The sequence below is a fragment of the Epinephelus lanceolatus genome, chromosome 13, assembly GCF_041903045.1.
Source record: "Epinephelus lanceolatus isolate andai-2023 chromosome 13, ASM4190304v1, whole genome shotgun sequence".
In the NCBI taxonomy this organism is placed as follows: Eukaryota; Metazoa; Chordata; class Actinopteri; order Perciformes; family Serranidae; genus Epinephelus; species Epinephelus lanceolatus.
This window is the reverse complement of record NC_135746.1, coordinates 31411549-31429259: the sequence shown is the minus strand read 5'-3', so window position 1 is coordinate 31429259 and position 17711 is coordinate 31411549. Positions and strand designations below refer to the sequence as shown.

The 17711-nt window shown below is 41.8% G+C and overlaps 1 protein-coding gene across 1 annotated transcript in view; it reads right to left on the bottom strand.

Moving 5' to 3' along the window:
• Positions 1-17711, bottom strand: part of hivep2a (HIVEP zinc finger 2a) — a 121539-nt gene that overhangs the window by 90559 nt on the left and 13269 nt on the right. The window contains exon 2 of the mRNA XM_078174031.1: positions 16786-16844. The gene's annotated coding sequence lies outside the window, so the exon portion shown is untranslated. The remainder of the gene's footprint in view (positions 1-16785; positions 16845-17711) is intronic.

Here is a 17711-nt window from a genome sequence, read left to right as displayed (position 1 = left end):
ATTAATGATTCCAGTTCAACATAAATAGTACGGTAAAATGATACTGCTGATACTAACTAAATGTGTATTCAAGACATTTTAAGACTTTCTAAGAACCGTCGACCACGCTGTCACAAATCACAGAGACTGCACCAATACATTTCCACTTACAGCATGTACTCCTTGTGGCTTGTTCATGTGTACTCTGTTCCTAGATCTGATAGTTCCCACATGACCTGAAGGCAGCATAAAACAAATAACTTTTTGTACCTGCAGAAAACATGAAAAGAGGTGAAAGGGGCTTTTTTTTAATACGTTGAGCTCAGTTTATTGGTCACAGAGAGTACTACTCAGCCTGTGGTGGAAAGTTGCTTAATGGCTTTGAACAGAGATTTCCAAAGTTTGGAAAGTGTGATGGGAAATGTAGGATCCAGTAGTTTTAGGGGCTTGACTAAAAGTCAGGATATTTCATGCTCTGCTGCTTTGAATTACACAATTCCTGGTAAGTCCTGCAACTTTATGGAAGTGAAATACTAAATTGCTGCAGTGCCCCTTTAAAGAGATTCATCCAGACTAGCATGCCGTATGCTGCACAGACTACTGCCTTTAAAGAAGACACAACTCCTTAAAGCAGCTGCAGCTCTGCAAGTCAGCACAAAGTTACATTTCTTTGATAGCTACATCTAAAATCAAATGTCTGCTGTCCTTCCTACTGCATGTGCTCCATTATGATACTGCACCCTGAGTGTGAGGACACTAGGGGCACTTCTGATGAGATGCACTGATGAGGTGAATCCAGGTAAAAGCCATTAACCTTTATTGATTCCTGTTATTAAGTTTATATTGATTGCAGAGGAGGAAATGGAGAAGCAGACGAGTTAGAAAATGTTTGACGTTGAGATTTTGAAAAACAAGATGTTTCAGTGTTTTGTAGATTCAGTACACACACACACACACACACACACACACACATTCTCTGTTCTAGTTCTGACTGCCCATTCACCTTTAGCTTTCCCTATGACGCAACAGCTCAGGGAGGGCAAGGAGAGGCCAAACTATAAAAATCTGGCTTTCCTCCTCTACACGCACACACACACACACACACACACACACACACACACACACCTCGCAGCTTTCTGCATTGCCACTGCGCCATTCAGCATCAAATATGCATCAAATTATATAAGAGAGGCTCTTATGTAACAGACTCTATCCCCTTCCATACCCCAGTGTGTGTGTGTGTGTGTGTGTGTGTGTGTGTGTGTGTGTGTGTGTTTTCATGCTGAGGTCTATGGCTAATGAAGCCATCTTTGCAGGGGCAAAACACAGAAACAGAGGGAGAGAAGGAGGAGGAGGAGAGAGGAACTAAATATAACTCTTCTGGCCCTGAGCAGCATCTGAGAAACAGGAGGAGAGGAGAGGAGAGGAGAGGAGAGAAGAGGACATACGGAGAGAGAAAAGAAGGATGAAAGGGAAGAGGAAAGACAAAAAGATGGACAAGCATCCTTTCTTTGGATGCCAAATACAACTAACTGTTAAAGTTACAGATTTATGTTAACAGACAACTAGTTTCCAAACTTCTATTTTTATCATTTGTACACTCAGAAAACGTTCACATTCTGTCATACACATCCACCTTGCAGCTTTCCAGTAACACCACAATCTACTGTTTCCATTACTGGTCCCGGGATTCAAACCAGCAACCCCTAAATATTAAGCCTGCTTCTCTAAACTTTAAGCTTCTGCCCACTAAGTTCAGCAAACCCTACTCAATTCTCAATGGTCAGTTTCCCTCAAGTACACATAAAGTGTGTAAATACACCAGACAACACAGTGAACCATTGGTCAGTGACCACTGGAGCTCTGGCAGTCGTAGACAACCCCATAAATCCAGTGAGGACGCCAACTGTCACGTGTTCTTGTACCAAAATAAACATGGATAACAACCAGCAGGCCAAAAAAGGTTGGAGAAAAGCTGTTTGGTGAGATCGTGGATGGAAAGGCATGTATGACTCTAGCCCTTGATTTTTTTTTACATTTCCCAGAATTACTTTTAACTATTCCCAGGTAGAGACAATGAAAGTAATGGGAGACTCTTAAAGGACCATCAAGAACCTGTAGGGTGAGAGTCACATGACCCACAGAGACTTCCAAAGATGTCAGATTCATTGGGCTACATTTTGAAAGGCATGCCATCCTTTAAGAGTCTCCATAATTGTAATTAAATCACTTAACATACTGTATGCACAACATACATCACATGCACTGCATTCTGAACTATTTATCTGTTCCAGTAGGTAGAAAGTGTTCTCTGAGTTTCCTCCTCCATCATGGATCCCTCCCTGTACGTTTGCTGAGTGCAAAATGGCAGCTCGTGAAGGACGCCTTGGCTTTTCGACTCTGAACTCCAGAGTAACCGCTGGAAACATCTGGACATGATGTCACATCCTCTGCGTTTGAGAGTAATTCACACCACCAGCGCTTAGTGAAGGCTTTCCAGAGTGTTTTAGTTGTCCGTCACTCGTCATGGAACCGGTTGCCTTTGATTTCTACAAATCAATCAATCCACACAACTGTGAAACAACTCGACCCCCTCTGTTTTTGTAGACGCCAAGTCTCTTTTTTTCCTACACAGAAGCACAGGCAGCCATTCAAATGACACAGATGTCCAAATTTTATATGTTGTGATGCGGTGAACTAGCCTTCAGTTTTACTACAAGCTTTATGGCTTTACTATGGGCATATAAAGCTTCAGTAGACAGGGAAATAAGATAATAAATTTATGCTTTATGCTTCTCATACTGTACATTACAGTAGTTTGTTGATGTTAGATTTGTGTGAACTCAAAACTTGCTGATAGGATCGAAAGCTCCAGAACAGCTACTGTATGGACTCTGTGTGATGCTCCATCCAGATGTGCAACTAAGACACAAATCAAATCTGCAATATCCTTCGATATGTGCGTTTAAGTCAAGTAGCATCTGTTCCTCTCAGCTCGGATCAGATCGTCAGGCCCAGGCGCACTTTATGTTAACACACAAACACACACTGCCTAAAAAAGCAGCACCCCACAGACAGAAACATAACACATATAGCATAGCAATCAGCCACCACACAGCAGCCTCTCTGCCCCGCGCTGGAATCCACAGCTCTGACATTTCTGCCCGCCACAAACCCAACGGGAAACCTTTAACGGCCTGAGGTCGGACTGAGAGAGAGATGGAGATAAATTACAGTGTTTGGTTTGGTGAGGAGAGTCAAAACCAACTGCGACTGGGTTCATGTAAAGCCCGCATGCCTCTGTGTGTGTAAATACTGTATATGTATCTGCATGTGTGTCTTCACATGTCTGTCCTTACGTGTGCATTTACAGTACATATTTGTGCATACATGTCTGTTTATATGTGCTGTGTGTGCTTTATTTTGACATGTGTTTATATGCAGTACCCTTTTCTACAAAACTGTTTATATATACATAAAATAAGAGCATGCACTGTATATGGAACTCTGTGTATCTGCAACCCCACAACCCCCCAGTGTTCACAATTAAGGCAGCAAAATAAAGATACCAAGCTGTCAAAAGCAGCTGATTTCTGACTTGAAAATACATAGAGGTTGTTAAACAATAAAATGCCTGAATGCTGAACAGTAAGAGACAAGACATCCAGCTGTGGTGAAAGAGACCTGATGCCTGAATGTGTTCTTTAAAAGTGGACAGACTTTGGTCAATACAGAGAAAAATGCTTCTTTACTATGTAGCATAAACAATTTAACATTGCCCAGATATACTTAGTATATTGTTACGTTAAGTCATTTAGTTTGGGAATTTAAAAACCCCAGCTTCATGAGACCGGACAGCTCCAGCTCCCAGCCTGATCAGCAAACTATGTGTTGGTGTTAGACAGGTTAAACCCAGCGCTACCTCTGGCCACCAGCCTGCTGTTACACCCACTGCTGGAGGGTTTGCACTGGCCAAATTCGAGCCTAACTGAAGGTCTGTCTCCGCTCAGCTGCTGCCAGCTCTCTTGAGGGGCCATGGAGTTGCTAGCTAGCTAATCCTTGTCTCATTTGTGGTCTGATAGCATAGAGGGAGTGCGTGGCAAGGACAGGGTGCGTGCATGAGCTGAGCGCAACTGTACAATGAAATAAAATTAATGTATGAGAAATACTGGGTTACTGTATGAAGGGCATGCATATGCCTGGGGTTATCTGGTGGGAGGGGCTTAGGACAGAGAGGGGGGAGCTGCAGGAGGAGGGTGTACTTTCACCTACCCCAGTTTTAAATATCTTTTAGACTGTTTTCTAGATGCATCATAAATCAGTTAATCATTAAAATAGTAGACTGATAACGACAATATTCCTCAGTTATAGCCCATTTATTAGGTCAACCATGCTAAAATAAAACCTAACTTTACATGGTATACAGTAAGAGGTGTGTTGATTCCACTTTATTGTCATTTTTGGGACTGTAGTTTGTGCTGGTGTTGGGTTGTTTTTCTCATTGATTTACATTACGCGGACAAAATATAACAAAGAAAAACATTTAAACCTTTAAAACGCCTAAATTTCTTTTCCTAAAAAATGAACTTTGATGCATCTTGCATTCTGGAGTCTATTTACAAATTCTGTCAATTCAAACAGGATGCTAGATTCTGAATGATCCTGGCCAAGCAAGCTTATATTTTACTCTTTATATAAATCCTGCAGGTCTGCCTCCCTCAGACCTTCATCATACCTGCACAATGAGCAGAAACAAAAGTCACAGCTGTCAGTTTACTAAAGCTTTTTTTCATAGCACTGTGGTTGAACTCATAAGTCCCCTCTCAACATCAGGTTTTATGGAGGCAGACGTAAAACTAGCAAGAAAAAAATGATCCAAAGGCCAGCTCCAAGCAACTTTAATATGCTTTAATAGGCTACCTTTAAAGGTCCTAAATGCAGATAGCACACCTCTTCCTGTCAGTATACCACAAATTGTGATACATTTTTGGGTATTCTGAAATGAAATGCCTTAAGATGACTCATAATTTTAATACTACCCTGTAATGTGCTTTACTTTCATGCCAACAATCACGATTTTGGAAGGAACATCTCCGTATTTACATTTTTTTGAAACAAGACTTATCTGAATATATTTGCATAGATATTTCTGGCCCTCAGCTGAACGACTCTGCGTTTAATATCCAGTGGGAATTAGATAGATGGAGGACAGAGCAAAACATTTACTGATGACACTGAGGCAGTCTAACAAGAGATCACACACACACACACACACACACACACACACACACACACACAGCTGACAGCTGCTTCTGATCCTCCTATGTAGTTTAAGTTAACAGAGAGGTCTAATATCACCGAGTTGTCAGCCAAATCCTGTCACTGACACCATTAGTGTGTGTTTGTGTGTCACAGCATGGAAACACACATCAGGTACAGATACTTTTAAAACAAACAGTGAATATATCTAAGTGTAACGTACTTTTAATTCATCAGTTAAAAGACTGAAGCTGAAGAGGGAGAGAGATGGTACCGCTGACAGCCAAGAGAGGAGAGGAGGATCTGTTTTGAATTTTTTGGGCTGCTTTTGGCACGTAGGGATGAAAGACGAGATGAGGAGAGGGAAGAAGACGAAAGGATGGAAGAGGAAGACAGGAGGAGAGAGGAGAAAAGCACAAGAGATGAGATTAAAAGGGAAGCGAAGGGTGCAGAGAAGAAGTGATGGGAGCTAATGAAACAACAGGAGAGGAGAAGAAAAGAAGAGAGAAGATGGAGAAGACCAGGAGTAGAAATTAAAGCAAGAGAGATGAAGGGAGGGCAGAAGGTGGGAAAAGAGTAAAGAAGGAGGAGAAAGGGAGGAGTATAAGATGAAGGAAAGGCTTGAAGGAGGGGAAGGAGGGAATGGGAAATTCAGAGGATGGATGAAGAGAAGAGAATTGGGAAATGAAAAGAAGAAGAGAGGAAGAGGGACAAGGAAGGAGCAAAGAGCAGCAGAGGAGAAAAGGAAGTGGAGGAAGAAATAAGCAGTAAGGAAAGAGAGAAGGAGAAACAGGAAAAGAAATGAACAAAAAAGAAACGAGAGGAAAGCTTTAAGGAGGAGGAAAAATTAAGAGGATGAGGAGAAAAAAGAAGAGAAGATGGGAGATAAAAAATAGAGGAAATGTAAAGCGAGAAAGAGACAAGCGATAAGAAGTAAAGGAAAAAGGAAAAAGATGTGATGATTTAAGATAATGGAAAAATTAGGAGAGGTGATAGATTGAGGAGAGAAGGATGAGAACAGGGAGGAGGAAACTAGAGAAGAACTAAGACGAGGAGAGGAGAGGAAGGACAGATAAAAAGTTGAGAGAAGAGGAAAGACAAGAGGGAAAGCTTACAGTAATGACGAAGGGAGGACAAATCAGGAGGCTGGATGGGAGAAGGAGAGGATAAGAGAAGAGGACAGATGGAAAAAGAGTAAGAGAGGAAGGAGAGAAAAAGAGAAATAGAACAGAGAGGTAGTAAAGAAAGGTCTTAATGAGAGGAGAGGAGATGAGAGGACAAAAAAGAAGGGAAGGAAAAGAGGGGACAAGCTGCAAGAAAAAAGATGCAAACTGGTGGAGATGAGTTTAAAAGAGGACAAAGAGGGGAGGGGATATGATGAGAGAAGGTAGACAAAAAGGAGGAGGATGGATAAAAGGTAAAACAGAAGTTAAATAGAGAAGAAAAACGATAATGAGGGGAGGGGAAGGACAGATACAGACAGGAGAGGGGAGGAATGGAGGAAAGACAAGAGGAAAGCTTAAGAGAAGAGGGTGGGGAGGACAAATTAGGAGGCTGGACGAGATGAGGAAATGAGAGGAGAAGAGAAGTAGAACAAAGAGGAGGTAAAGAAAGGTGTAAATTAGAGGAGACATGAAGAGAAGGGAGAAAAGAAAAGGAAGAAAGGAGGAAGAAGGAGACAAGGTGAGGAGAAACCAAAGCGAGGAGAAGAGGAGGAGACGAAGAGAGAGGAAAGAGGAAAACATCAGAGAGGAGACAAAGTGGGAAAAGACGAGTTGAGACAGGAGGGGAACAGAGGAGAGGAGATGAGAGGAGAGAAGGGAGGAGAGGAGAGGGGGATGAAAGGGAGGGGAGGATTGAATCCAGAGACAGATAGACAGAGCTTTGAAGAGGAGGAGGAGGAGGAGGGAGGAGAGAGGGGGATCAGAGTGATGAAGGATGAAACAGGAGGCGAAAGGGACAGAGGGATGGAAAGACAGATGAAAGGAGTGAGGGAGTAAGAGGGGAAAAGTTTAAGACCAACAAGAGAAGCAGAGTTTCACTCATTTTGGGAGGAATTCAAATTTTTAGATTGACAGCTTTTAGATATTTTATCAGTAAGAATACAAATCAACGTAACTCATGTCACATGTCACAACAGGCAAAATCACACTTTTCAAATGTTAAATGTGAAAATATGTTTGAGATGAAACGACTCCATTTGGACAAGTGTGTGAGCGAAGATGAATTTCAAAAGGCGGACAGACAAAAGCACTATCCAGTTTGAGTTTGTGGGAAAGCAGAGAGCTCTGTGCTACATTGGCGGTAATTGAGTGTGACAGTTTTGCATGAAAAAATTCAGACAACATTTTTACTTAAACCTTAGACACAAAGACAAGAAGGTTACACGCGGGCCAACCTGCAATGTGTCGTACAATGAGGAGCAGTTTGTGCAAATCAGGAAAGGGAGTGAGTAGTAGCCTGTTTATATATTGCCACTGATTCCTTGGATTTACCACTGTTACAACGGATGTGCCAAAATGTGACGTCCATATAAGTCCTGCAGTATAATACACTTCTTAAATGTATGTTGTCAGTGTTCCAAGCAATCATTAATTTGCCAGAAAGAAAAACTACACTACATCTGGCAGGGCTACGGCAGTATATAGAGGTTTTTGTAACTAAACTAAATTGCACTACTATTCTGTATTTGAGACCTTTTCTGGTATTAATCATATTCATGATGTAAGTTTCAGCTATCCAGGTTTCTAGGGCTGTTTTTCACCACTAAAATGGTGAAGGAAACTGAAAGAAGGTGGCAAGTGTCAGACACAAATGAGGCCAGTGTTCTCAGTGCAGTCACAACCTCCGCTTCAAGCATTAAATTGGCAGTCTGACCAGGAAAAAGAAGAGGTGAGACGAATGACAGATGGTTATTGGTGGCTGCTTACTGTATTGAAGCACTTGCTTTGCATCTAGTGATGAGGCCCAACCCACGGCATTTAGAGTAAACTCACAGAAACATTGCTTACAATAGACCACCTTCCATCTATCTTCCCTCTGTCTTTCACAGACACAAACACAATGCTAAGTCCTGCTATCAATGACTTGGGTGCAGGTGGTTGATTAAAGTATATGAATATGATAAATTACTATTACTCTGGCCCCCCAGGTTCCGTCGTGTCTCACTTCAAACTTCGAATATTCAATAGTAATAATCGTTAACCCTATGGGCCCGAATGACGCATAGTGCGTCCAAATTCACACCTGTTCTTCTCTATTGATTTTCTCCGCGACCGTGCGTCATAGCAAGAAGCCACGCATATTACGTGAAACAGTGGAACCGTAGCTTTCCGACAAGTCCTGGGTTGACTAACCCTAACAATGGCAATCAGGATAATCGGTATCACGACACTGAATATCAACTCGGTAACTCAACCCAGGGTTGCTTTATCAAGAGCCATGAACGCGCACGCAGCAGACCAATCACAATCATCAGAGAAGTGCAGCGTCACTGAGCGTCCTCACAGAGCGCCGTATGTGAGGGGAAAAAAAAAGTATTTCTCATGTGAGGATCAGAGATTAATTCTACTAAAATATGAGGAGGAGAAAAGCAACATTACAGAAAAGGCCAACACCGTGGCAGCGGTTAGTTTAGATTAGTTTATTTGCACATAATGTTAAAAACAGACAGTATAAAATTTACAAGATTAAAAAAAGAAAAGTGCCGGAGAGGTTAGAAGCCACTAAAGGCTTATCAAAGAAATTCCCCTGTCAAAACATCAATAAAATCACATAAGAAAATATAAGAAAAACATAAGACATAAGACATATAATCTAACTGGGAGCTGCCTGGCAAAGCCACGGCCCTCTGGTGTTGGTGCTGGTTGATGTCTTGCTGAAAGGTACCTCTCTGAGAGTGGTGTAGAAGGGGCAGGCGTTAGATTTTGCCCACCCTCATCCAGGTAATATATGTATAACATACATTTCTCCACACTTAAACACTTGTGACTGCAGAGAAGACAGACATCAAAGAAATTTAGCAGGGATGTGTTTTCAGGTCACACTAGATTTACCCCTCTTTGAAGAGCTAATTTTTAGCCTGCTAGGCCATGCTCAGCACTCACCGCTGTTAGCATGCGGTAATCCCCCGTCGCATGACGGACGGGAGGCGCAAGGTGCTAGCCAGCTACGCTAGCTTTTAAGCCTTAATACCCTGAGTATGAGTGAGCTAGCGTGGAGCTAATCAGTCTTAATGCCATGCATATGGAGTTAGCTCCAGAGATGGGTAGCCAGTGTAGCAGCGGCTAATCCTAGCAGCTACAGGAACAAGCCCACAACTCGTTTTTTCCAAATATGTCAAATTTTGAAACTGCAGCATGAGATTAAGATTAGAGGGAGAATATAAAAATAGAGCAGAGGAGATGAGAGAAAGGAGAAAGCATTTGTACTGTAGAACACACGTTATTTGGGAGGGATGCACTTGGATGACATGGAGCGCTTGTTATTACTGAGCCTGAATGCCAAATGCATATCATGTAAAAGAGACAAGCGAGGGGCGAGGAGAGCTGGAAAAGAGGAGAAAGGGCTGGGGTGGAAGTAAGAATGAAGGTAAGACATTTAGAGAATTTCCCTAATTTTGCTGGGTTAAGAAAAATAGCTGGGTGAGAGACACACCACCGACTCTTTAATGTGTTGACTTCCAGTGTGAGGACAGGAAATGATGTCATGCTGGTGCGTGAACAGAAATATCTTGGTAGCTCTTATCTTTAAGAGCATGTGTGCGTCTGTACAAGCGCTTCAAACTGAAGCACCTGCTGCTCTCTTTCTCTCCCTCAGTCTCCAAAATCACAGCCTTCAGTCAGACTCCTCCTCCCATCCTCCTCTTCCACTTCCTCCTGCTCCTCCTCCTTCCGTCCGTCACATGGTACAAGCCCCAGTGCCAGGGCAATGACATGGGCCACAATCTCTCCCTCCCTCTGTCTATCTCTCTCTCTCTCTCTCTCTCTCTCTCTCTCTCTGTTTCGGGCAGGAAGCCACCAAGTGGCACAGCAGAGGCGAGCCACCTGTTCCTTCCTGGCAGAGGAGATCGTGGAGAGATAGAGAGAGTGATGAAAAGATGAAGGAAGGGGGAAGTGACACGTGGGGGAGTGAGGTGAAGAGGAAGGGCGTGATGATGGAGCGAAGGGAGTGTAGGGGGAAAGAAGAAGGAGGGATGGAGGAGAGGAGGAAGAGGTAAGGAGAAAGCAGACAAGGAAGGCAAGAGGAGGGGACAGTGGAACGCAAGGATGATGGAGGATGCAAAGAAAACAAAGCTGGAGGGAGGTAGAGAAAGAGAAGGATGGGGTATGAAAATAGGGGTGAAAAGAAGGAGCAGAAGAAATAAGGACAGAGAAGAGAAGGAGAGGGTTACAAAAAACAGGGAGAAAGGAATGACTGGTAGAGGTAAAGAAAGAGGGGAGGTGAAGAGCTGAATGAGGAGAAGGAGAAAGGGAATATGACAAAAACCTGCAAAATGTGTAGGGGGGGGCTAGAGAGACAGGAAATGGTGACAGAAAATGAGAGATGGGAAAGGAAAAAGAAGAGATATGAGAAATGATTAGAAGGATAAAAGAATGGAGAGATGAAAGAGGAATGAGGAGAAGTCAACATAAAGGAATAAGGCAAAACTGGAAACCATGGAGGACAGGAAGATGGAGGGGTTACAAAAATGTAGGGATGGGAAAAGAAGGAAAAAGAGAGGATGGGAGGATGAAAAATAATGGGGAGAAATAGAGAGGAAGGGAGAAGGAATGTAAGAAGGAAAGGAAGATGGAAAAAGAAATAGAAACCGAGTGAAGGATGCTGAGAGAGAAAGAGGAAGAGGGATAGTGGGATACAGGAGTAAAAGAATTGGAGGAATGAAAGAAAAAACATCAGGGAGGAAGAGAAAGATAAAAAGGGGGTATAAAAAGGGAGGGAAAAGACAGCAAAGAAAAGAGGTAAGAGGTGAGAGGTACGGGAATGGAGAGGGGGAAAGGAAAGATGACAGAGCGAGGGATGCTCGATGCTCGAAGGGAGGTGGAGAAGGTGATGGGTGATGGTGATGGCGCCTAATTACAATCCCTCCTCTCCTATCTTGACCTTGTCCTCTCTCCATTCATCAGTCCATCTCTCCTCCTAGAAACATCCGGTCTTTCTCTGAATGGCTCTTCAGCTGGGTCTCCACGTCACCCCGCTGACTCCGAGCCATGCTACCACCATTTACTGCTACAGTTATTACAGTTCATTAATGTTTATTACTTTTTACAAATGTTAATTACAGTTACTGCAGTTTATTCCTGTTTCAATAATGTCTTTTACTGTTTTACAAATGTTTATTACAGTTTATTACTGGAGAGATGGAGTGATGAATGGAGAGAGGGCATTAGTGTTTTCATATTTATTATATTTACACAAAACACAACACACATATATTCTGTTTACAAGGATGTACATGCATACAGACACACACAAAAAAACTGTCATACATTAAACATGCACTCTCCAATGCAAATTTAGATGCAGAAAGGCACACACTGAACCTCTTAAGTGCTGTATAGGCTCTCTGTCTCACACACATAGATACACACACTGGTTCACACACAGAGAGCATGTACAGGAAGTGTGCAGGCTGCAGAAGCAACAACGCCGTCATTTGCATGACGAATGACGCGGAAGCGAAACCAAAGCTCCTTATTGTACCGCCGCACTGTATTCAGACACACCACAACTCTCTCTTTTTCTCTCTCTCTCTCTCTCAAACACACACACACGCACACACATACACACACACACACACACACACACACACGCACACTCACTACTTTTCATGTGATTTGAATGCACAAACAAAGAGGCCAGTGGACTTCTGGTTACCTGGAGGAAATGGGAACCAAACTAACTGCTGTTGTCTCGGCAACAGTCATATCCCATAATGCTATTCAAATTCTGTCGCTCTGTTATCTCACTTGTGACCTGTACACACACATACATGAACACACACGCACGTCTAGAGTGCAAGGGGGGGTGGGGGGGGTGCTCACCCAAAGGCCATTCATATAGACACAGCTGTTAGTCAATACACATGATCATCATTCTGCACTTGTGTGTGTGTGTGCGTTTGTATGTATAAAAACTCCCTCTCCATGTGTTGCTGTCAAGGGCACAACTTGCATCTGTCGTACCAAGCCATGGTCGCCATGGCAACAGAACATACAGTCTTCCCTCTCCATGTTTTGCCTTTTTCCTTCGTTTCTTTATTTGAACATGCTACTGTGTGACAACAAAGGTGAATGAATCTGTGCTTATGTTTGTGTTTGTTTGTGTGTGTGTGTGTGTGTTTGTGTGTGTGTGTCTAAGTGTGACTCAGTTCACTTCTTGGTCCATTTTAGCCAATCAGTGAACAGAGACTGATGTGAACACTCATTGGCTTACTGTCCACTGGTTTTTCATTTTCAGCATACTTCTCAATGTACCGACTCTGTGGTTACCATGGCGCCCGCATCCATTTGGTCCTCCATCTCTCTCTCTCTCTGTCTCTCTGTCTCTCTCACTTTCTCTGTCTTGAATTTCATGTTATTTCCCTTCATTCAGTGGTATTTCTGTGATTTTTTTATAGATGTGGCTCATTTAGTCGGTTTTTAGATCTTGCTGCTGCTCAGTGTTTTTGAGTTTTGTCTTTCTGGTGTTGGCAAGCTGGAAACTAGCCTTTCTGTTGTATTTGTTGCTCTGTATTATTGTGTTTTCCTGCTTTGCCTATACAGATTGATGATATATTAAAGGTAAAACCTGAAGCTACTTCCTTAGAGTACTCACTGAACAGTTTGAATGAGAAATTTTGGGCCCACGCTTTAGACAACGATCTCGACCATCATCAGAACACCAAATGAGAGAACATCTCTCAGAAGAATGATATTCATCCCTCCAGTAGAGTTCCACAGACTTGGAGAATCTATGACAAGCAGCACTGAAGCAGGAACAAAGTACTTGTACCCAAACCATCATGTTTTTCTAACACTAACCATGTCGTCTTTGTGTCCTAACCAAACCTTGACTGTAGCGCTGTCCCATCATGAAACTGATTTATTTTTCATCTGGGATTTAGAACAGTTTTGGAAGCCACAGACAGACGATGTCATCCTGTCCAAAAACACTTTTGTGTCATCCTCAGTGTTGGGAAGGTTACTACTGAATTGTAAAAGCTTATAGATCACTAGTTACTCTGATCAAAATGTAATAAGTAATATAAGTATTAAAATTACTTCATAAAAGTAAGTAAGTAATGTTCATTCCTGCACTGTGAAAAGATGCAAAGCAACAAATTGAATGTTCTTTATATTATTATTATTTTATATTATATTATTATTAAGAATATATTGAGATGTAACCCCTTTGTAAACAGTTTTGATAAGTAACTGTAATGAAATTAGTTACATGTAACTAGTTACAACTCATCACTGGTCGTCCTAGAGTGCATGGACAATATATGTTGTCGTTTATTGTGAATGAGTTGTTGGCATGGAGACAAACTTTCTGTCTGTCTGAACAGCTTGCCTCAGTTTGGAGCAGCCGTTGACAGTTGTCACCTTCTATGTCCTCATAACACACCTCACACACAGTGTATGCATTTTACAGCATGTGCACTGTCTGCAAGCACTGACGCACATCCTGTGCATGTTTTCTGTTGTCTCTGTGTGTGTGTGTGTGTGTGTGTGTGTGTGTGTGTGTGTGTGTGTGAGATGACACTGTATGAAGTTTAAAACCCCACACATTTGTGCTTTGAGGTGCAGATAGTAATCTCTGCTTTACATGATCTATTTCTGTGCACTGTCTGAGTCAACCACACACACACACACACACACACACACACAGAGCGGTGGGTGAGAACACATAGAAGAGGGAATGATGTGAGAGCGAGGGGGAGATAGAGAGAAAGACAGAGGGTGTTTGGATGACATAGTTCATCTTAGCCTTGATACGAAGCCGCCTGTTACACAGGAAGAGGAAGTGACACTGCTGACACGCACGCACACACAATACGCTGTTTCTTCTATTATCCAGCCTATCTGCAGCCATCACACATTTAAAAAGCAAAGAAAGCAAAAAGGCAAGACTTTATGCTTCAGCATCACTCCTCTGTCTTGCATCCATCCGTCTTTTTAAGCCTAATCTTTAGTGCAGCAGCCATTACACAAGTCCTTCTTGTTTAATCCTGAATCTGTTTTTACTCTCTGCCATGACAGTCAATTTCTCTCAGTCTATCCTACATCAGCGCTTCATTCTGCCACTTCTCCTTTCTACAATATTCTCCTGACTTGTGATTCAAATGCAAATTATGTTCTTCCTCGGCTAAATGATCCTTGGTGATCATTGTGGTGGGGTGGTGATGCTTTCATAGATCTGTTTTCAAGATGCTGAGGCCTCACTGACCTTTGACTTCCCCATTGTGGCTTGTCGATTTAATGATGGACATAGAAAATTAAGCTTATTCTTTAGTTGACCTCACCGTTAGGTCTATATGAACTTTAAAAAGCTTCTTTTTAAAGCTGACTACACTAAAAAAAATACAGTTGTGGCAAGTGCACAAGCTTGAAATCTGCAACAGGGACCATGATTGTTTACCGGTGTCAGTATATAAAGTTCATTTAATTCATTGCTTTCTGACAGAATGATGCCATTTCACTTCTTGTTTTTGATTAAAAGGGGTGCTGTTTTAGTAAGCAACCAATCAGAAGAGACAGGAACCAAGATTTCAGTTGACTCTCTCATTACAGAGAGAGATGTGATCCTTTTTGTCATGACGATGACACAAACTTTCTTGGGATTTCTTCATGATTAAGAGCAGACTACCATATAATGTCAGCTTACTGTAATAAGCTGTTTTTCTAATGATCTCAGAATAACTATTCTCTCAGCTCCACATGATGTTTTCTCATGATCATGTCATTTTTTTTTTTTTGGCAATCAACAAAAAATGTTGAGATGACACAGCGTTTTCTTAACGATCGGATGACAAACAATGGAAAATTATTACGCACATGTGCTGTCCGCCACATGTGCAATTCTAGCTCCAATACAAAGGCCTATCGTACTGCTCATTGCTGCCACCATGACAAAAAAACTAAATAACACAGATATATGAGTTATTTATATTTTTCGTGTTATAATGACACATTTTTCTTTTTTCCACATACCGGATTTTTTTGTAATAAAAAGAAACCTTTCAGTATAACAACAAAAAAATTTTCACCATTTAATTCACTATAGAGGTGAGTATCAAACAACCAAACTCTGATCAAGACGCCTCTTTGACCTAATCTGACATGAAAAAGGTTGAGACCCACTGTGTTTTTCATTCTGCCTTATCTCATTAAAACACTTAACTTTTGTTCCCTTATTGTATGATAAATTAGGATGTTGTTATAACAAATAACTTCAATGTGAATGTGAAAAGCATTTCCTTAAAACGAGCTGATTTTTTTTTATCGTGGTGACTCCTGCTGTCTTTGTTAAAGCAGCTGGCAGAACTGTGTATCTTGTCACATTTTGTCACTGCAACAGTTTAGTGCACCCTGTTCCGTCCTTATTCTTGGATCTGTTTCACTACAGCTGGCATAGCAACACACACACTCTGTCTTCTGCTTTAAACTGTAAAACAAATTCAGCTCTTCAAACACAAGACAACTCCAAACAACCAGCTACCAGACCCCTCCTAATGACTCCTCTTGTGTGTACAGAGAGCAGAATTCAATCATCCCTGAGGTGGAGCTACGACAAGCGAAGCAGACAGGAGTACAGAAACTTTACATGATGACAGTCAGCAGGACCATTAAAGTGAGTTTTTTCCATTTACACTCCCAGCCGAGGTCACACCTCTGGTAACGAAGCTGGCCGGTTGCCGGGGCAACCAGCCAGGAGAAAACAGCGAGAGTAATTCTGGTTAAATGAATACAGCTCAACTCTCTCCTTGTCTTAACGTCTGTTTCTCTGTGTGAGCCTCTCCCTCTCTCATGACAAAAGGATCGGCCATTTTAAATCCTAATGATGGTTATTATTACAAAGAAAGCCTATTCCACCATTTTCTTCATACTCTATTCCAGGCAGGAATTTATTCTCATGAGCTTACAGTAAATGTATCTTTATCTACTCTCACATTACCTACATATACTTGCAATTAAAACAAAACAAAAACCAAATTACACTCCTTTTTAAGGGATTTTCTTGAGGTAATTTTCCTTTTACTACTACTAAAACATTTTGTCAGTCAATGATTTCAATTTGATGACCTTTTTTACTTGCACTTGATATTTAATGTATGTCACCTAACTTTTTGCAGAGCTTGCACAAATGTCACCTAGACTAACTTATAAATCCATCCTCACGTTTGACTTCACAGAATAAACGTTTGCTGCATGAACTCAGATTTTTACTTACTGTCTTCCCATTTTATGTATCTTTACATCTACCGTTGTGTACAACCGTGAGCTATAACCACCGCACACATGCACACATGCACACATACACAGAAACTAGTTTTGTGGCTCCTACCTGGTGTAACCTTGTGTCCTCTGGCCCAGTTTAGCAAGTCCACAAACTGGTCACAGCCCCTGAGGGAGAGGGAAAGAGGAAGGATGATAAAGACACATAACACTTTTATATAACTCCACCTGAAACATACTGTGTGTACTGTAAAGCCGCGTGGATACAATATGGCTGCCTCCTCACACTGGAGTCATGCTGAGCCTTGGCATATCCCAAAATATAACACCAGTACATCTTTTCAGTAGTATAGCATTATCTCATTGTTTTTATGAACCCAAAATTATTGCATGCAGCCTAACAACACTTCTAAAGCTCAATCAACACATTAAATCCCAATTGTTTATCCTGTACAAAACACAGTATGCCTGGGAACTGCTTCGAATCAAAGTTATTTCCCAGTAGCATATATTTTAGACAGTACTGTCCTTCCAAGTCATATTTGTTACAACAGTTCAGCCTGTTCTCATTCCAAGTTCGTCAAATACTGCTGCTTTGTCAGTGATCCGTATGTTAGTTATCGATGCACAAAAGCACTAAAGTGTGTCCGAACCTTTATATGCACCAGGCTGCAACAATCGCTGATGCAGCGGCCAGCAACCACAGACGTCAAATACCGCGCACAAAGGCACCTTTCACAACATTATCAATCGCACCAGGGCTGGTAACAACGTAATATAAGAAGCTGGAAAATCCTTGTTGGGTGGGTAGGAGAGGAGGTGGATGGGGATGTTAAACCAAACCATGATGGGTTTTTTTAAAACCTAACCATGAGCTTTTGTTGCACAAGGTAATAAACATGAATACAAGGTGTTTTACCTACACGGCAAGTTTATTTTGAAAAAGACTGTATGTATCTAATGAGCAGAAACTGTACATGTTCTGCAAAAACGGAAGTGTATTTTGACAAGACACAATGCATGTGAAAAAGCATA